Source organism: Urocitellus parryii, chromosome 1 (assembly GCF_045843805.1).
Source record: "Urocitellus parryii isolate mUroPar1 chromosome 1, mUroPar1.hap1, whole genome shotgun sequence".
NCBI lineage: Eukaryota > Metazoa > Chordata > Mammalia > Rodentia > Sciuridae > Urocitellus > Urocitellus parryii.
In genome coordinates, this window is record NC_135531.1 from 190,404,127 (window position 1) to 190,424,461 (window position 20,335).

General features: G+C 41.4%; 1 non-coding gene across 1 annotated transcript; it reads left to right on the forward strand.

Annotated features, from left to right (window-relative positions):
• The first annotated feature begins 19,253 nt into the window (after positions 1-19,253).
• Positions 19,254-19,360, forward strand: LOC113183415 (U6 spliceosomal RNA). Its single transcript, XR_003300877.1, has one exon. It is a non-coding gene; the product is annotated as a U6 spliceosomal RNA (small nuclear RNA).
• Positions 19,361-20,335: the final 975 nt, after the last annotated feature.

Genomic DNA, 20,335 nt, shown 5'->3' on the forward strand with positions numbered 1-20,335 from the left:
TGTTTTCCAGTATTACAGCAACCAATTTGGGAAAACTCTGTTTCACACATTATTTTCCTGTCTTGAACAAGTCAATGTCAGTTTCTATTCAGCTGTTGGATTTCCTTGAGCAGTTACCTCCCCAACAGGAGAGTATGTGCAAGCAGCAGGAGGTTTTTCTCAGACTTTGCATCTCTGGAAATATCATTCTTTTTCCTTTACGCATAATGAATAGTAAAGAAGTTTAGGGCCTTAGTAATTTTCCTTCAGGACTCTGTAAATATCACTCTATTATTTTCTAACTTTCAATATTTTAGAAGAGAAATTCATTATCACCATTCTATGTATTTTTTTCAACTGAATTTTTTTTTTGTTTCCTTTTTACGAAGGACATTTTTCCTGGGTAAGTGAAATTTTGAAATGTCATCAGGTGGTGCCCAATTTTTAGTATTTTCTTCGATCACTTTCAGCAACATTTAGCAAGCTCATTCCTTCAGAAAAACCAGGCTGTTTAGTTCAGCAAAGCAATGTTTCTGTACCTTGTCCACAGACTCAGTGCTGCCTTCTCAAAGTACTCAAAGGAATATGCTGAGAGTCTTAGGAGTTTTCTTTGTCATTCACGTTTTCTTCTGTTTATATTTCTTGCACCTGAACTGTAAGAGAATCCTTCGAATGAATTTGATAATTTGCTTTTTTTTTTCAGTTTCCAGTGTGCTGATTATTTAGTAATCCTGTTGTTGTTTTTTTCTGTACATCTAACAATCCTTCTTGAGATTGTTGCTTTCCATAAGCATCTCTTGCTCTTTCACTGTGCTACATTTTTTTTGCATCTCTCAGAAAACATGGGCAGACTAGTTTGCTCTCCTTTCACTGTTCTTTTTTGCTTCCTTTGGCATCTTCATTTGACAGGAATCCATGTGCTGTCAATGTTCATGCTGGCACTGTTCCTTGGGAATTGTAGCTTCCCTGGGTTCTGTGATCTTTGCAAACATTCACACACACAGGGCTGGAGTAGGAGGGGATCTCATTCATTCACATTGAGACTTGAGATGAGTTCTGTCAGAGACTTTGTAGGTCAGTGTTCAATTTTTCATGGCTACTACTGTGAGATAGAACTTTGCCTTTTACATTAGTCAAGTGATTTCAGTGGGAAATAGCGTGAGGAAATTGGCAGAGGAAATTGGAAGAGGGGAAATGCTTAAATAGTCTCACTGAGGTTACTACTTAGACCCTGAAGGATATTGGGTTTTTGTCCTCTAAAGTTCACCATACATTTCTTATATAGTGGTAATAGTTAAGCCAAATAAAACAAAAATTAGAAGAAAAAAAAACCATCTCTTCAAGTGTTGTTGCTTTTAAGAAAATAATTCAGATTAGACCTGGATGGCAGGCTTTTTCAAGTGGATGGCTTAAATGCAAAGGGAGTCTACATTCCCTAGGCATTATGCATTGTTAGGTGGCAGGATAGCAGCTTAGGCCTCCAAGGTGCTCATCCATCTACAGAGTGGAGGTTTCCACTTCTGCCCATGGCTCTGAGGAGGAGGGATGGGTTGTTCTAAAACTGCCAAAGGACCCCCACTGTTTTATATATTAACCATATTTTGTCCCATTATCCCAGCTGTGGAGCACCTATAAATATTTAAATAATTGAGCAACAAATATACCACTTATAGTAATCTAAAAATAACTATTGTGTTTTCAGAGGTGTATTATTTTAAAAGTATAGGTGAATAATTAGAAAATTTGAAAAATGTGTATATTGCATGTATATTTATTCCTATGTATTCACATTTGTATGTATTTATACATAATATAAATACATATATAAATATGCAAAATATATACAAATATCTATATAAAATAAATATGTAAAGGATATATATGCTCTAGATTATGATTTCCAACATATTTTACTGCACCTGTATTAATTTCATTGAAATATTTACATAATTCAAAACTGGGAACTCATTGGGTTAAATAAGGCCATCCCTGTTTATTCTGCTGAGCCTTGAATGGTCAAAGGGTCTATTCTTCTAAATCTTCCTTAAGAAGCCGATCCATCCCTTCTCTGTGACATATGTAAATAGCCCCAAAATACTCTCTAAATTTTGTCCAGGTTTTTCTTCAACTGCCTTGATCCATTTCAGTTTTCTCCTCTGCCAAATGCTCCTTACTGCACACTTGGGCTCTATTCCTTGGTTCCCCCTCTATTCTAGATCCTTCAAAAGGAGAGTATCATTGGAACTTCTATTGTGGCCTCTCTGGCTTGTGTGATTTCTGTCATCTACCAATGCCCTAAAGATCATGAGTCCTGGTCTTGGGATGACTCCAGGCCTCAGACACTCCCTGAGCAGCTGCGACCTGGCCCAACCTATCCTAGACAGTGGAAAGGATTTAGGATCCCAAGGTTAGGATGGCTAATGATAAATTATACTGGAAACCTGAGCCTTCTTTTTGCCTGAATCTGACTGTGAGCCAGGCTTAGAAATACAATTGATTTTTTTAAAAAGTAATAGAAAGAGGGAATCCATCTCCTCTTGTTTAATCCCTTGAATTGGACAAGTAGCTTCCAGGGCCTGATTTATAAATCTTGGGCAGTTGGCTATATTCCTAGGGCCAGCTCAGCAGCACACCTCACACAAAATAGAGGAGCTATTTGAATTGCACACTTTCTGATGCCTACAGGGGTGTCCATCAAATGCAGACTCCTAGAGAACTGGGGTTTAGACAACCGCAGGGAGAATGCTCTGACTTCCTTCTAGAGTTGGCCGCTAGGGGCTTATTTCACACTTTTCTGCTTTGTCTTTTGTTGTTTTGATAATGAATGGTGCTTACATCCTTCTTGGTGGCTCTGCAAACTGCCAAGGGAAAAACAAGTTGTCAAAATAAAATCGTAGTGTAATTTTATCACCAACGTCAATGAAACATTTAAACATCAATGGAACACGCTAAATGTTGAAGAAGTTTTAGACACATCAGACCTTGCCCTTTTCTTCAGAAATTTCACATTCTGTGGAGGACAATAGTGAGAGAAAACAAGTCCTAGATTCTATGATCAAAGTGTGTGTAAGTTGGCACCAGGGTCTTTGGTCTCAGTCCTGGGAAAAGTAAGTTGGGGAAGTAGGGGCTGAGAACTGAGCTAGCTAGAGTTGGTTGTTTGTTTTTGCTTAGTTTGTTTTTTTTTGCCATAAAGAATGAATGGCTGTTTGCAGATAAATGGATGGAGTTGGAGAATATAATGCTAAGTTGCCGCAGTCCGGCTACAGCAAAATAACCTGGGTGGGGGTGGGGGGTGAAGAGGAACTTGTGTAGATTGATACAGCAGGAGTGGGAGCCGATTATTGTAGGACCCGAGGGGTATATATATTCCACACAGCTTATCTAATTAACATAAAATAGATACAGCAGTCAACCAATAAGGTTCGCTGGTGTTACTTCACAAACCACTCCCTCTGGCAAAATGCCAGGCTCCATCCAGACTTGTTTACAGACCTTAACACTAAGTGAAGTAAGCCAATCCCCCCAAATCAAAGGCCGAATGTTTTCTTTGATATGAGGATGCTGATTCATAATGGCAATGGGGGGCATAGGAGGCATGGAGAAACTTTAGATAGGGTAAAGTGGAGGGGGCATGGGGTTAGGAAAGATGGTGGAATGAGATGGACATCATTACCCTAAGTACATGTATGAAGACACGAATGGTGTGTAAATACTTTGTGTACTTTGTGTACAATCAGTGACTTGAAAAATTTGTGCTCTATATGTGTAATATGAAATATTCTGCCATCATATATAACAATTTAAGATACAAAGAATGAGTGGCAGGTGGCCTGGCAAGGGAACAGCAGGATAAGTTTTGCAGAAAGGCCTTCCCAGGACCTGCATTAAGTAGACTGAAGCCAAGCACTTGTTATGCACTACCAATGTGTAGCAGGCAGATTAGGACTGGCAGAGAGGGAACTGAGAGAAGTCGTGGGACTGCAGCTTGGGGGCAAGGTGAGGTTTGGCCCCTGCTGATAGCCAAAGGCATCAGATAGTAGGAAACAGCACTGAACGGCCAATACAGTGCAGAGAATGGAGCTGAGAGGAATGGGATGAAAGTCATTGTATGGCATGTTGGGGCTAAGACCCAAGATTTATGTTCTTGTGACAACAGACAGAAGACAGCAGGACTGTCTTCCAGAACTTCTTCTATGATCCCAAACACAGAGTTGTACTGCTGTTTAGTTGTGTGAAGTTTCTCTGTGGTCACAGGCCTCTGAACCATTGGCTTTCTGTGGGCTCAACTGGATCTTCTCCCTCTTCTTCCAAGGTGAGCACCTTCCCTACCAGTCCCAGGATCCTTGGCTCATGCTTGGTGACTTAATTACATTGTCACCCCACTGCCAACTAGCTGGGGAGATCACTCACACTGGCCATGAGACCTTGAGGGAAGCCAGTCTCCTCCATAAGGGCCAGCACTCTCCACGTGATGAGTGCATGCAGAGTTTCCCACCAGATCTGATGGGGGGGCTTCACCCGCCTCTGCTTTCATTCCTATTTCCTAATCTCTGTTTTTAATCCTACCCAAGATTTCTCTTTGTTCTTCTTAACTTCCAAACAATCTCTCTCTAAATAAAAGTCATCCTTCTGGGTCCGTGAGCAGATTTCAGAGTTAAGATTTGGGTAAGCAAAGTACACTCATCTTACCTAACTGGATTATGAGCCTCCTCCCTATGTAAACACAGGTCAACAGCTGTGTCCCTCCTTGCTTGGGTTTTGTGTTTTGGTTTTAGAATACAGAATAAGAAGCTCAGGTGAGTGGTGTCTCTGTGGGTACCATAGACTGCTCATGTATAAAGTTCAGCAGAACATTGGTGAAGGTTTCCTAGAGTTTTGTGTTCAGAAAAGAATTAATATTACCAGGAAGCCACAAGGGCCCGTTTCCTAACACACATGAAATGACGATGATTAGAATGTGGCTCTGATAAGGTGGAGATGGCTGCTGGTGGATACACCATCAATGCTTTTCTCATCGTTGAACCTTTTATTACCTAATGATGGTTGGAACTCAATGAAGACCCCATGCTTTGACCTTCTATTATTTTCGAGCTCCAATCTTAAATCATGGTAGCTATTTCTGCCAGGAGAGTGCAGCCCAACATGACTATGAACCCTTGACATTTGACACAATTCTGTTCCATCATAGCTGCAGGATGCAAGACGCTTAAGGACATGAGAGGCCTTTGGCACAAGTGTACTGCTATTTGCATATTTAGGTGCTGAGGATAGAAGCCTCGAACAATTAGTGGGACATTTCTTGAAGTCTGTGTACTAAGAAATGGCAAAAATAGCATGGAGCTGGAAGAAACAAAGAGAAGCTTCAGCAGGTTCCCTCATTAAATTACAGAAAAACGTCCTTATCTTGCAGTGATACTTCATGGAAGTTTTCAAAACCCAAGTCCTCCTAACATGGATCCTCAAATCACTCAGGCTTCTGGCAACTCTCAAGGATTTTAAGTAGGTCATAAAAAAAAGTGAACCTTTACAATCAACCAAAGAAATAAAAAAGGATGGCTATGCATCATCTCAGTAGAGAATTAATGAATAAGAGCTAGTTCATTTAGAACTAACAATATTCTGTAGTGTGAAAAATCAAGATGGATTACCCATATAAAAAGAATACCTTGCATTAAGTGCTTTGCTTACACCTATTTGCCAAAAAAAAAAAAAAAAAAAAAAAGTTATTGCCCTTGTAGTAGCAGGGTGTTTTCTCTGCTTGGCTGAGCACCTAAAGCCTGTTCCACGCCCTTGCCTCTCCCAGCCTGGTGTGGGTCACGTGGCATTGAGCATTTTCTATGCCTTATCATGGGCTCAGAATTGTTTGAATAATGTGAAATTTCAAATATTTACTTTTAAAAAATTCACTTTTTTAATGTCCCCAAATAATAATTTAGTTGATGGCTTTGAAAACAGATAGCTTGTCATATGCCTCAGTCCTGTGGCCCACATATATCCAGCAGGTCAGTGACTTTCCATGTGAAGGTGACAGTAATGAAGGCAGCGATGGCCCCAAAGGAGCTGTCCTTGTTCTTGGATAATTTCCTGTTGGATACAGTAATGCCATCCACTCAGACTTCACACAGGATTATCTGAGGAATAAAATAAAAATACACATGCCTCCCTTTGCTAAAATTGGCCTGGAGCTGGTTCTCATGGCAACTTTGTCTCAAAGTCTACAAGGAAGTGATTCCAATTCACATCTGGGGTTGAGAATAACTGGATACAGAATGAACAGGAAAGAAGGTGCTCCAATTTCCTTTCCTTGAATAAGCAGTAATTTTAACAAAGCACAGAATACTTATCATAACAAAAGTAGCCATGTATTTGCAAACTTAGAGAAACAAATATCACAAATATTTTTTCACTTTAATTACTCAAATGCTCTGTTGCTAAATTCTTCTGCTCTCTATTCCAGCTCCTTCCCCAATGCCAGTGGTCAAATCTGGTGGTCAGTATCTGGCTGTCCAGACATGGGCAAATAGTCTTCCCTTCTTTGATTCTTAGCACCAGCTGTCCTGCTTTGACCAGGTGAACATGTTCCCTGACATCAGAATTGAAAATCACAGTAGGGCTTGGTTGAAAGAATGATTCAGCTGGACCCATTCTAGGCTCTGTGGTCCCTCTGGTCTAGACATGAAACCTCTATGTGGCCCAGCTATACTCTCTGCAATTCTCCTTAATATATCAAGGCTAAAGTCCAGTGCCATGTGTTTCTAACCATTCTCATCCATAAGGGACTTCATGAGTGAATGGGGCTGAACTAGGAGAAAAGAGAGTGTTTGGGGTCCCATGTCTCCTGAACAAATGTTTCTATTGCAATCCTCATCAAGGGCGGGGTGTTTGAAGCAGCCCACCCAGGAATAAGCAATCTGCATTGTCTGTTGAAGACTTTAAACAATGATAATACTTACGAATATTGATCTGCTTTTTATTATTACCATTTAAAGAATGTCAACAGTTGCATGCTTTCTCCCCAAAATTCTCATGTTAGTCCAAATTCTACCCAATTACTGTGATCACCAATGAGTCTTAGTAATACTAACATAAACCTCAAAATGCAATTCACTCCCTGTTCTGTAATAAATATTTTGTCCTCCAGAGAGCTCTGTGTTCTATATTTTGCCCCCAGCTCACACCAATTCAGCCGTATATATTTATTTAAGTAATAAGATGGGAGTCATTTACACTCCTCAGGAAGAGTTGACACTCCCAGACTATGCTACTTTATAGTCTTGCATTCAAAAAGTACACTTAAAATAAGCAATGGTAACCTATCAATTATAAAGGCAAACTAACCCACAAAACCAGAGATATATAATTCTATACATGAATTTCCACCTGTATTGAAAACTGAAAACTGCAAAGCAACAGAGATTACAAGATATACTATATTTTGTTTGGTAGATGCAAAATTTATTTCATGCATGAAATAACTTATTGACTATAATATCTTAAATTTCTTTTTTTAATTCTACTCTTAAAACTGAAAAATAATTCAAGACAATAATATTAATAGTTACTACATGATTATTAATGAGAATAATTTTGTTAGAAAAAGGAAAGAAATGATCTGCTGCATGTGGGAACTGTGCTGGCTGTGCCCCTGCACACCTGCTGTGCACAAGCAGTGGTTGGTTTAATGTTTGTGATAGTGGTGGAGAGTCCGTTGTGCTCAAGAGAGCTGGGCTCCAGCCCAGTCCTTCCTCCACATCCCCTGTAGCCTAAGGACACTCATGGAAACACTCACACCCACTCCTCCACCAGGCCCTGGGAGAAGAGGATCTTGCAGAATCAAATGTTGATTCTGAAGCATATGGTGCAGTCATGACCCCTGAGGCTCTTGCAGTGCAGGCAGAAATATGAGACATGCACACTCATGAAAACTTAAGTAACTTTGGAAGATGCCACCACCAAATAAATCACAAAGCAGAAAATGACAGGTTGCAAATTAGTGGAGCCAGCGATTCCTGCCCTCAGTCCTGCCTCAGGACTAAGAGATTTTTCTTAGCTGTATTTATTTACAACTCCAGGCTCCTTTAGTTATGGTTTCAAACTGGATCAATGCCAGTGATTTTCTTAGGGCTGGGGTCTTAGAACTTCAAGGATGCACTTAAATGATGCAAAGATGGAAGAGGGCTCCTGATAGTTCCTCAAGTGTTTATCCTACTTCTTTTCTATTAGACATAGGCATACACTCTGGGCAGAATAGAAACTATGTGGTTCTTCATTAACCCAAGATTTGATAAAATATCAAAACATATTCTACACCCCCAAGAAACCAGCTTTCCCATAAGCAAGTCTACACTGTGGCTGCCAATTTGGCCATTCATAGCTGTCCTCTCTGTAATTTCTCTGGTTTATTTATAAGGTTATTTTTTGCATTCTTCCTTCTGCAGATTCTCTGTTTCCCTGGGGGCAAAGAAAACCAGGCAGCCCTGCATTGACTGCAGCTCAATATTCTCTGAAATGCAATTAAAATGTTGGGGGTGGATAATCAATATTTCATAATCTACATTCCCTTCATAATGGAGTAGTGTAGGTGCTGATCCGATACTGGGAATGAGCCAGTTTTGGTTACAAAACAAAGCAACCAGCTAAAAGTGAGTAATTTCTGCCTCATTGCCATTAGATTGGCACTTACTGGTTTACTTATTGGTGTCCCTGTCCAAAACACATTAACTGGACAATTTGTCCTGACATTGTGGCATACAGAACCATAAACAGGAAGAGCCAGATGCAGAGCAGGTGTGACCACAGCCTGATACAGTCAGGTGGGGTTCCCTTTTGCTCTCTATCAAAACCACAACATACTGCTCTTTTGAGCTCTTACAAAAGTGAGGATAATGGCAAATTCTGGTACATACTGGTTGCATGCTCTACCACTGCCCAGTGTCCTCCATACTCCAGTCATGGACACAGAATCCTCCTCAAGACCCTTTCCAAGCAGCCATGACCAGCTTAAGGCAGGACCCAAAGGATTTTCTGCCCAGAGCTATTTCTCTGTTATACTTTATCATTATTTCCCCAGCAGCCAGAAGAATATCAATGTGCCATAATTTATAGATGCCCAAATGGACCTTGAACCCTGTCAGGATCCCCACCTGGGGTAGAACAGAGTTGGTCGAGGACCTTCTGGCTGCACAGCCCCAGGATTCTTCCCTTTTTTGCCAGATATCCAATCCCTCTCTTGGACAGAGCTAACCATTCGCTGAACTTCAGGAACTGTGTGAAACAGCAGGAAGAGGCACAGTCTTTTCTTTCAGAACGTTCATGCCATGAGGAAAAGGGTTACACCTGCTCACGAGGGAGGCCCTGCCCTGCTTTGGAAGATAAGAGAAGCCTGACTGAAGTCAGTGGTTGAAACTTCAGCGAGAGGCCATGAGCACACCAGGTGCTAACCAATTTGAGGCTTGGAATGATGCCTTCAGACCCTTTAAGGTGGCTCATGGCCTGGGTAACAATGGTAAATGCTGGCACAGACACAGATCTCAGTAGCTTTAAGTGAGAGAGTGGAAGAGGTCCATGCAAGTGAGACTGGAGAGAAGGAGAACAGATAGAAATAGCCCTCAGACCTTGGGAGGAGCAGGTAGACAGATGAACTACTGGGCTGGGCACTTTTACTGATGGTGTCCATCCAGGGAGAATAGCAACTCTGGCCATGAACTAAGAGCTACAGATGAAGAAACTGAGTCCCAGAGAAGTCAAAGGACCAGCTCAAGTCCCACAGCATGGATGTAGCAGAGTGGATCCAATCCAGTCCTGCTTAGCCAAAAGCCTGCCATGCTTCCCTGTCCCCTGCAAGAGGAGACTTCCAGGAGCAGTCCCGAGGATCCAGACATAGATTCCCTGTCCCCTGCAAGAGGAGACTTCCAGGAGCGGGTCCCAAGGATCCAGACATAGATGCCTCCACCACAAAGGTACTGTACACATGAGGAGTGGAAATATGAGAATCAAGGCTTCATAGTGTGAACATGAGGCACTACTGAATAAATTTGATAAAGGAAAATTTTAAATATAATCAAAATCGGATCTTGGGAAAGTTGGTCAGCTTATGAGTGCTCAGAGTAAAGTAGTACAAGGAGACTCAAAGTTTGGAGAGGAGGGGATTTTGAGGATGATCCTAAAATCCAGGTAGGATGAAATTCTGAACTGGGGAGTGGAGAGGACGGAATAGATGTGAGGGCCTTGATAGGGACTGGACCCCTGACCAGTGACTGGTGGAAGGGTGACGTGGCCTAGAAGAGAAGAGTCAGAGATGATTCTGAGTTGAGAAGACTGGAGAAAGGATAAGCACCAGACGACCCAGGACAGGCTGTGTTGCTGGGCTGAAAAACCATTTCAGTGGAGGGACAGAGTTTCAGAAGAGCAGACGTATAATGGTGAGATACAGAATCAGAACAGAGCCCCTGCTCCGAAGGGACTTTGCCTCTATCTTTTTATTTATTCTCTACTTTCCACATTTTTATTGGTGCCTCGTAGTTGTACCTAGGGATGAGATTTGTTGTTACATATGTGCACATGCACACAGTGTACACTATAACAAGACCATTTGGCCAAGATCACTCCCCGGCCCTTCCCTCCTCCCTCCGCATCTCCCACTCCAGGTCCCTTTCCTCCACTGATCTCCCTTTGATTTTCATGAGATCTGCTGCCATCTTTCTTTTCCTTTTTCCTCTCTAGCTTCTACATCTGAGGAAAGGCCCAGGACCCCTGACCTCTTGAGTTTGGCTTATTTCACTTAATAGTTCCATCCATTTTCCTATGAATGACATAATTTCATTTTTCTTTATGGCTGGATGAAAATCCATTGTGTGATATGCACCACATTTTCCTTTATCCATTCACCCACTGATGGGCACCTAGGCTGTTTCCAAAGTCAAGCTTTTTTTGAATTATGCTTCTATAAACATAAGTATGCCTGTGTCACTGTAGTATGCTGACTTTAATTCTTCAGGATAAATACTGAGGAGTGGGGTAACTGGGACCTGGGGTGGTTCCATGCCTAGTCTTTTGAGGAACTTCCATAATGATTTCCATAATGGTTGTACTGATTTACAAACCCACCAATAGTGCAAAAGTGTTCATTTTTTTTTTCTCCACGTTCTCTTCAGCACTTATTTTTATTCATATTCTTGATGGCTGCCATTCTGACTGGTGTAAGATACAATTTCAGTTTAGTTTCATTTTGCATTTCCCTAATTGCTAACGATGCTAAACATTTTTCATATATTTCTTGGCCATTTGCATTTGTAATTATGAGAAGTGTCTCATAAGTGTGTCACTGATTCGTTTGCCCATTTATTAATTGGGTTATTTGATTTTGGTTAAAATTCTGAAGTTAATTTGAACTTAATTTTTGGGCAGGGTGAGGGATGAGGGTCTGGTTTCATTCTTCTACATAGATGAATAATCAGTTTTTCCACCGCCATTTGTTTAAAAGTCTGTCTTTTCTCCAAGGATCATATAACTGTAGATGTGTGTGTTTGCCTCTGTATCTTCTATTCTGTATCATTGATCTGTGTGTCTGTCTTTATGCAGTTTTTGTCACTATAGTTCTGGAATAAAATTTGAAGTCCAGGTACTGGGATTTCTCCAGCATTGCTTTTTTGGCTTAGAATAGCTTTGGCTATTCTGGGTCTTTTATTCTTCCAAATGAATTTGGGGACTGTTTTTCTATTTCTGTGAAAAATGTCCATGTTAATCCCTGTCCATTTTCTGTTGCTGTAACAAAATACCTGAAGGTGAGTACAATATAAAGAAAAGAGGATGGCTCATCTCACAGTTTTGGAGATTGAGTGTCCAAGACCAGGCAACCCCATTTGTTTTGCCTCTAATGAGAGTGGCCTGGAATCACAGTGGTGGGAGCTTTGTGTGAAAGGGATCTCATGGTCAGACATGAAGCCAGAGGAATCTAGGAGCCAGTCTTAGTATTGTTATAACCACCTGCTTTCTTGGCAACTAACTGGGGTCCCACAAGAACTACACTAATTCCTGTTTAGTGTCACACCCCTGTGACCTTTTGAACTCCCATTTTCACCCCTTACAGTCTCACCACCTCCCAGCATCACCAAGCCAGGACTGAGCTTCCTGCACAGGAATCTTTGGAGGACATTCAAGCCATCTCCAGACCACAGCTCCCCATCCCATCACCAGTAGGTGAAGCAGAAGTGCTGTCCCACCACACGGCCCTTCCTAGCAAGGTTTCCACGGCCCCATTGAACATGGAACCCAAGTTAAACAGGAATAAAACCAGTCTCCATCATAGCGGATCTCACTGCCCTCTCCATTTCCTCATCTGAGAGATCCGAGAGTCTCTGAGCTCCTTTCCATGAACCCGTGAGTATTTCACAATGCGTTCTCAGGGGCCAGCCTCACAGTAGGACAGCATCACAAACACTCAGAGAGCTGGGGAGGCAATGACAGAATACCTAGGAGGGTGACAGCTGGGGAAGCCATGAGATCTCAGTGAGGCAGACCCAGATTTGACTCTGGTCTGTCGCTTCTTGCTTGTGAGCCCTGGATGAGGAGGTCATATAGAATATAGCACAGCATAGGAGAAAGGGGTACACCAAGTTGTTCAGATAATGTGATCACAATGATCCATAGGGGCTGAAGCAGTCCTGGAAGGCTTCTTGGAGGAGGTAAATGTGAAGTCCTATAGTGTCCACGTGGGCATAGCAAGAGGAAAAGCTTTGGGATAAGGCTAACAAGCCATCTTCCCAAAGGGACAGGCAGGGGGCTTTACTGAAATAGATAATGAGGGAGAGGGAGAGCTAAGTGAGACTTGGTACAGAACAGGTCCAGGAGGGCTCCCTTGAAGAGTTGGCCCTGTTTGCAGCTGAGGCAAAGGCTCAGGGTCCCCAATCCTACAGATTTCTAAGAGGTCCAATAAAACTGCCTTTATTTCATCACAATATCATTGTTACATCATGGGCCAGGAGCCCCTGGGACACATCAATTTTGCTTAGCTAACAGCAAAAATAATATTTTCATAAATGTAAACATATATTTATGAAAAAAAGAAAGTCATACAAAATGTTGCATTTAAATACAAAATGTCAGAAAAACGTTGCTCAGAGATGGGTGCCTTTAGGATTTTTCACTGCTTGTGGCCAGTCTCCTGGGCTACAAGGATCCCCTGGTGCCAGGAGTAAGACTGGTCATCTTTTCTGTTTCTTCATCCTTATCCTGGCCCTAGGAGGCTCCAAGAGACTCAAAGCGACTTGGGATGAGCCCTAGATGGGCAGTAGTATAAGAAACAACACTGAAGCAGTCCGCTCACAGGGCTTGGCCTCCATTTGGCCCTGCAAGGAGCCCTGAGTAGTCCCAGCAGCCAGCAGTCCTCATTCTGCCATGATGTGGGGCTTCCTCCCCACACCCCATCTGTCCAAGCCCTCTTGTAAGTGTCCATACACAGCACCTCTCAGGCTCTGGCAGGGATGATCAGAATAACTGATCTCATTAGCTTACTGTGACCAGAGTCCAGACCAGTTCTGGAACCCACTCGTCTGTATCTCAACTCAATTCTGACTCTGGCTCCTTGAAGAAAGAAGAGCCACATATCTGAGGCGAGGAAAGTTTGCATTTCTAAGTCCCTGCCAGAAATATGGAACTCCTTTGGTGATCTCAGATACACCTAATAATTCATCAGCAATTCTAGAAAAGAAAGGTATTCACCTGGTAATGACTTTCCTCGATATCCCCAATTTGAAGAGAAAAGGAGTAAAAAAAAATACAGTTTTCCATTTGAATATGTGCATTCCTCTTACTAAGCAGGTAAAAAGGAAAAAAAACTGTGAGGGGAATCTCACACAAAAACAAAAGGGAGAAGGGTAGAGGAAAGGGATTGAAGGAGGAAAAAACAAAAGGGAGGAAGGGAGGGCAAGGGGAGAAAGTATGGAGTGAAAAGTATGTTGTGCGCATGTCTGAATATCTCACAATGAAATCCCACTTTTATGCATAATTATAATCCACTAATTATAATTAATTAATGGATAAAAGTATACTAGAGGAAGAGGATGGGGGGAGGAGGAGAGGGAAAAGAGGAGTGGTGAGAAATGAAACAAATGATGGTGTATCTGTGCAAATATGTCACAATAAACCTGCTCTTCTGTATAAATATAATGCAATGACAAACAAACAAACAATACAGTTTTAAAAAGGAAAAACACATCTCTTTAACAGCTTTTCCCTTGTTTATTAGGGGAAGGAGGTTTTAAAAAAATATTTTTTAAACTAAATATATTTTGACTGATACATAAAAACAAAAATACTATACATGTTCATGGGGAGGCATGAAATTTCCATACATGTGTACATTGTGTAATGTTTTAATCATGTGACGCTTACCTATCTTCTCAGACATTTAGAGTTGGTGAGATTTTTCAAAATTCCTTTTTCCAGCCCTTAGAAGTAACAGTGTATCATTATTATCCATAGTGACCCTGCTGTGCAATAGCACACCACAACTTCCTTTTTTAACACACTTTTAGTTGTTCTTTTTTAGATATACATGAAAATAGAGTGTATTTTGACATAATAAACATACATGGAGGGTAGCTTATTCTAATTAGGATCCCATTCCTGTGGTTGGACATGATGTGGAGTTTCACTGGTCATGGATTCATCTAGGAGCATAGGAAAGTGATGTCTGGTCCATTCCACTGTCTTCCTCTTCCCATCTCGCCTCCCTTCACTCCTATATCACCACAGCTTAGGACCCACTGGTCAACCTTCCCCAGTCCTCCCACCCTGACTCTCCCCACCTTATGGTAACCACCCACTTGTGCTGGACTTTCTGTGAGATCAGTTTCATTAGATTCCAGGTGTGAGTGAGACCGTTCAGCACTCGTCTCTTTGTGCCTGGCTTATCTCACTTAATATCATGATCTCCAGTTCTTCTCGAGAGGAAGAACATATTACCAGTCATTTCCCTAATGAGATGAGTAGGGCACGTTTCTGAAGAGCACAGGGAACAGAATGTCAGGCCTGATCTGAACAGGCCACCGGTGAGGCACACAACTCACCTTTTTGTGTGTGTGTCAATTTGTTATTATTATCTGAATTATAAATGTTTCTTATTACCAAATAAGCATACCAGGAGTACTAAGTCAGCTAAGGCTCATTGTCTGCTCAATGTGGGGCTTAGTTAGCTAAACAAAATTGATGTGTCCCAGTGGCTCCTGGCCTATAACGTAACAATGATACTGTGTGGAAATAAAGGTAGGTTTATTGGACCTCTTAGAAATCTGTAGGATTTAGATATACTGTCCTGTATACAAGCAAGGCCCTCAAATTCCAAGTATGACCTGCATTTGGAGCATTGGTCTCTGGAGAGGAGCTCAGTACTTCAGTCACTGTGGTACTGAGACCCTGCTGTGTGATCCTGGGACTGCAATTAAGGCCTCTTTTGAGAAAGCTAAGGATGTCACCTATGAGGGCTCTCATTCTCCCAGAGTCAAGAGGGCCTCCTTACTCCCTCCTACTGTATGGACAACCAGGTGACAGTGTGGAGACAAGAAGTAAGAGGGACTCTACCAGACCACTTTGATTGGGCATGACTTACAAATAGCCCGGGGCCCCTGAGGCTGGAGTTCAAACCCCATCACACCCATGCACTCAGGCTATGCCTTGTGATTCTGAGCAGAACTCATTAACCTTCTATCTTCTACCCAAGGCTGTCTTACGAAAGGTTATTACATCTAAAAATACTTGATCGTATTGACACACTGACTACCGCCGTTGGTCATAGACAACCTTTGCATTTCAACTCCCACACCCACTTGTGGTGTGACCTTGCTCATGTCACTGAGCCTTTCAGTGATTCATTCTTTTTCCCTGGAAAAGAAGGCAGAAAATGGCTATCTTTCGAAGTTTCTGTTACAAATGGGAGAGGTAAAAGTTATTTTCACTGTGCCTGGCACTGAGGAAGTAAAATGTTAGCTTTTTGTTCTTAGCAATATCACTATTTAGGGCTTGTGCTCATTGATCCAAAAACTATTTATTGAGCACCTTCTACATGACAAGAACTATTTTATTAAGTGATGTCACCTGCGGTCAATTATAGTTATATTACAAAGATTAGTAAAAATTGTTGGAGTGTTCACATCTTTGCCCCCAAAGAATTGATGTGATAATAACACCAATAAATACACATCTCTGGCACATATATCATACACACGTATGTACCCTCATGTCATCAGCATAGCTTTCCTAGATTTTGTGTCATGTAGCATGAGATACAGGCACTGAAAGTTTAGATGTGGAAACAGGAGTGTAACAAACAGGAGAGGTGAGCACTACAGAACAAGCTGACACTCATTACAGAAGACTTCCTGGAGAAGGTGATTTGAGTTGGATCTTAAAATGTTCCTTGGTAGGTAGACACTTTCTGAGTGAGTCCATGAACACCCATACATCTTCCTCCCAGTACCTTTCTTTCTCCTGGGTAACACCCTTTATCCCATTGGTTCATTTCACTCAGCACAGTGGTTGGTTCTGAAATGTACCTAAGTCCCAGACAGGGCCAATGAGAATGAGGCATGTGTTTTATGGTGGTAATGGTGGCAATCAACACTCTTTCTGCAGAGCATGCATAAGGGAGGATGCCAACTTACAGCTGGTGAGGGGACTCCAAGAAGGTGAGGTTTTCAGGTAGAAAAGCAGAGCCAAAATATGTCATCTGGACGATGCATTTAGATGCTATGATTTGGAGATGACTTGAGTGTGTTCTCCAAAGTTCATGTGTTGAGGTTGTGGGACCTTGGAGAGGTGAGGTCTAATGGAAGGTGGTTAGGTCATGAGGGTATGAGGGCATCTTTCTCAGAGAGTATTAATGTAGTTCTCAAATGATCCCAGTTAGTCACTGAGAGAGCAGGTTACAAAAAGAGTGAGCCTGGCCCCTAAATATCTCTTTCTTCTAATCTCACCATGTGATTGCTCTCTCTCTCTCTCTCTCTCTCTCTCTCTCTCTCTCTCTCTCTCTCTCTCTCATGTTCTCCCACCATGATGCCATGCACCATGTTCTGATGTAGTCAAAAGGCCCAAACAAGATGCCAAATGTCTAGGGCCAACTAATCTTGAATTTGCAGTCTCCAAAAGTATGAATATAATAAAACTTACCCAGCTTTGGGTGTTTTGTTATAGCAACCAAAAATAGACTTAGACACCACCCCATCAATGTACCTGATTCAGACATGACTTAACCAATCCTGATATTGGACTGTTTCATTATTCCAGCAAACAAAGTCAATCCAATTTGAGTTCGATTTTCTGGAGTAGGAATTTTAAAAGATAAAGACAGAGAATATGTTTGAATAAGCCCTTTTCCGTCACCTCAAGGGAAAAACTGGTGCAAAACTTGGGCAAGGTGTACTGAAGGAAAACTATTCTGGGATATGCATTGGATATTTGTCTTCTTTGTCCTCTTGGAGCACCAGGCTCTGCTGGTCCCCTTAGCTGTACATTAAATTTCCCATTTCCTTTTTTATACAGTTTTAGTAAAACTAAAAAAAAAAACCTATATATTATATATATTTTTTTCTCAGTTATCCACCATATATAACCTATGAATCACCAGGGGAATTGACTTTCTTCCAGGATTTCCACAAAAATAAGACTTGTATGTTGTCTGGGGAAGTGAAGCCCCCAACAGTTGTCTGTTGCTGTGAAGATGGCTCAAGCTCGATTTATTCCAGTATATTCTGTTCTGAGTTTTCCCACATCTGAATGCTATTTTCTCTCCCACAGTAGCAAGCAGGTATTTACCCTGATCACTTTTTATAGTTAAAGGAACCCCATGTCTGGGTCTGAGCCAAGAAACTCCCATTAGAGGGGAATACGGATGATGTGACACTTCCTGTGTTGCATTATTAAGCATCCCCATTTTCCTCAGCAATTTCAGACTTTAGGTTTAATGTTCCTTAGTCAGTTACATGGCTACCTTGTTCACACCCTTCTCCTCATTGGTAATGCCTCCTAACTAGTCCTTTCTCCACCATTCAAGAAGCAGACCCGGTCTTCTCCCTTCAATAAACATTTCTGAGCTGTATTCTAAAATAATGGCCTGGGCTCTCTATTTAATATCCCTTGAGTCTCTTTAAATACCTGCTTCCACCTGATTATTTTCTGTAAATTTTCCTCCCCCACTATTTTATAGGATCTATTGAAAACATGACTCCTACCTCAATCTCTTGGGACAGTATGGGTGGTTAATAAATGTATGTTAAAGTAAATTTAATTAAACTAGAAGTGAAGTAATGTCAAAACCTTCATTAGTAAAATAATTGAGTAAACTAATGTCTTCAGACAGGTGTAGTCCCAGGATTTGTAGTAGGTAGGCAGCATTTAATGATTTGAGCATCCTTTAAGATGGAGATGGGCACTAGCTTCATGGGCACTCTGATAGTTTGAGCAGCATTAATAATTCAGATGCTCTATTTGGAGAGGACTATGCCATGCCAGAGTTGGAGGAAAAGGCAAAGTGACTCAAGCTAAGAGAGGAAGGAGGAGAAAAATGCTAGAACACAGCTCAAATCTTGACTGGTATTTAAAAAGTCTCCAGCTATCAATTTTATATGCAGAGCATGTCAAACACACAAGTGAACCAGAGGATATTTTTTTTACTACCAATGAAGAAAAGGATGTTTTGTGTTGTTGTTGTTGTTGTTGTTCTTTTGGGGGGGGTATTAGGAAAGCATTAAAAATTGCAGGTCTTAATTAAAATTTTGGAGAATTTTTAAGCATTTGGGACAGCAAATTTGAAGTGTCATTGGGTAGATTCATCCCTGAAGTGGTTTCTCTCAGGCTTTATGCAGTCTTGATATGGAGAAAGCAGAGTTTCCATGAAATTGTACAGTTATAATGAAGGCAAGTGTCTTGGGAAAAGAATGTACTTTATATGCCAAAGTTGAGATAAAGAAAAGGATGGATTACACTAGCATCTCAGATCAACAGATATTTACTGTGGCCCCCACATTAGGTGCAGGGTGCTAAGCTGGGAACTGTGGAAATACAAACAGGCTCAAAGCACTGTCTGTCCTCCCTCTTATCCCCACTAAGAGGAGCTCGCTAAGCAAAGCAGAAGACAAGACGGGAACCTATGTAAAGGTACACAGTGATCTAACATCTGGTGAATGCAAAGAGGTAACGAAGGCTGTTCCCTGCCTTAAATAGCTTACAGCATCCATAGTGAACAAATCCACACTAAACTGTATAATAAAAACTTGCCTAGGGTGCTTGCTTCAGCAACACAGATACTAAAATTGGAAAGATACAGAGAAGATTAGCATGGCCCCTGTGCAAGGATGACATGCAAATCTGTGAAGTGTTCCATATTTCTAAATTGGTGCAATCAATATGGAAAGCAATATGGAGATTCCTTGGAAATCTGGGAATGGAACCACCATTTGACCCAGCTATCCCTCTTCCTGGTCTATACCCAAATGACTTAAAAACAGCATACTACAGGGACACAGCCACATCAATGTTTATAGCAGCACAATTCACAATAGCTAAACTGTGGAGCCAACCTACATGTCCTTTAGTAGATGGACAGATTTTCAAAAAATGTGGCATGTATACACAATGGAATATTACTCAGCAATAAAAGAGAATAAAATCACAGCATTTGTAGATAAATGGATGGCATTGGTGAAGATAATGCTAAGTGAAGTTAGCCAATCCCAAAAAATCAAATGCCAAATGTTTTCTCTGATATAAGGTGGCTGACTCATAGTGGGGAAGAGAGGGGGAGCATGGGAGGAATAGATGAACTCTCGTAGGGCAGAAGGGTGGGAGGGGAAGGGAGGGGGCAGGGGGTTAGCAAGGATGGTGGAATGTGATGGACATCATTATCCAAAGTACATGTATGAAGACACGAATTAGGTGTCAACCTACTTTATAGATAATCAGAGATATGAAAAATTGTGCTCTATATGTAATAAGAATTGTAATGTATTCCACTGTCATTTATTATAAATAAATAAATAAATAGCCCATTAACAAAAAAAAAATTGCATAGGGTTCATGGCAATGAAGAAAGTTTTATAATATTGGCAGTGCAATTATGATTACTACATGAGATCAGAGAATGGAATGTGTGCTTTATGTCCAGGTAACAGGAAAGTCTTTGTTGAGGATGTACATGCTGAGTGACAGTTAACAGTGGGTAGGATGGACCGAGAGAAGGAAGTCAGTCTACAGAAGCCACTGGACTATTGGAGAGAGCACACAGTGGAAACATGGAGACTGGACTTCAGCTCTGACCATCATGAGCCTTTCTCTTTTCCCCCAGAGTCTCAGTTTCCCTGTGGTC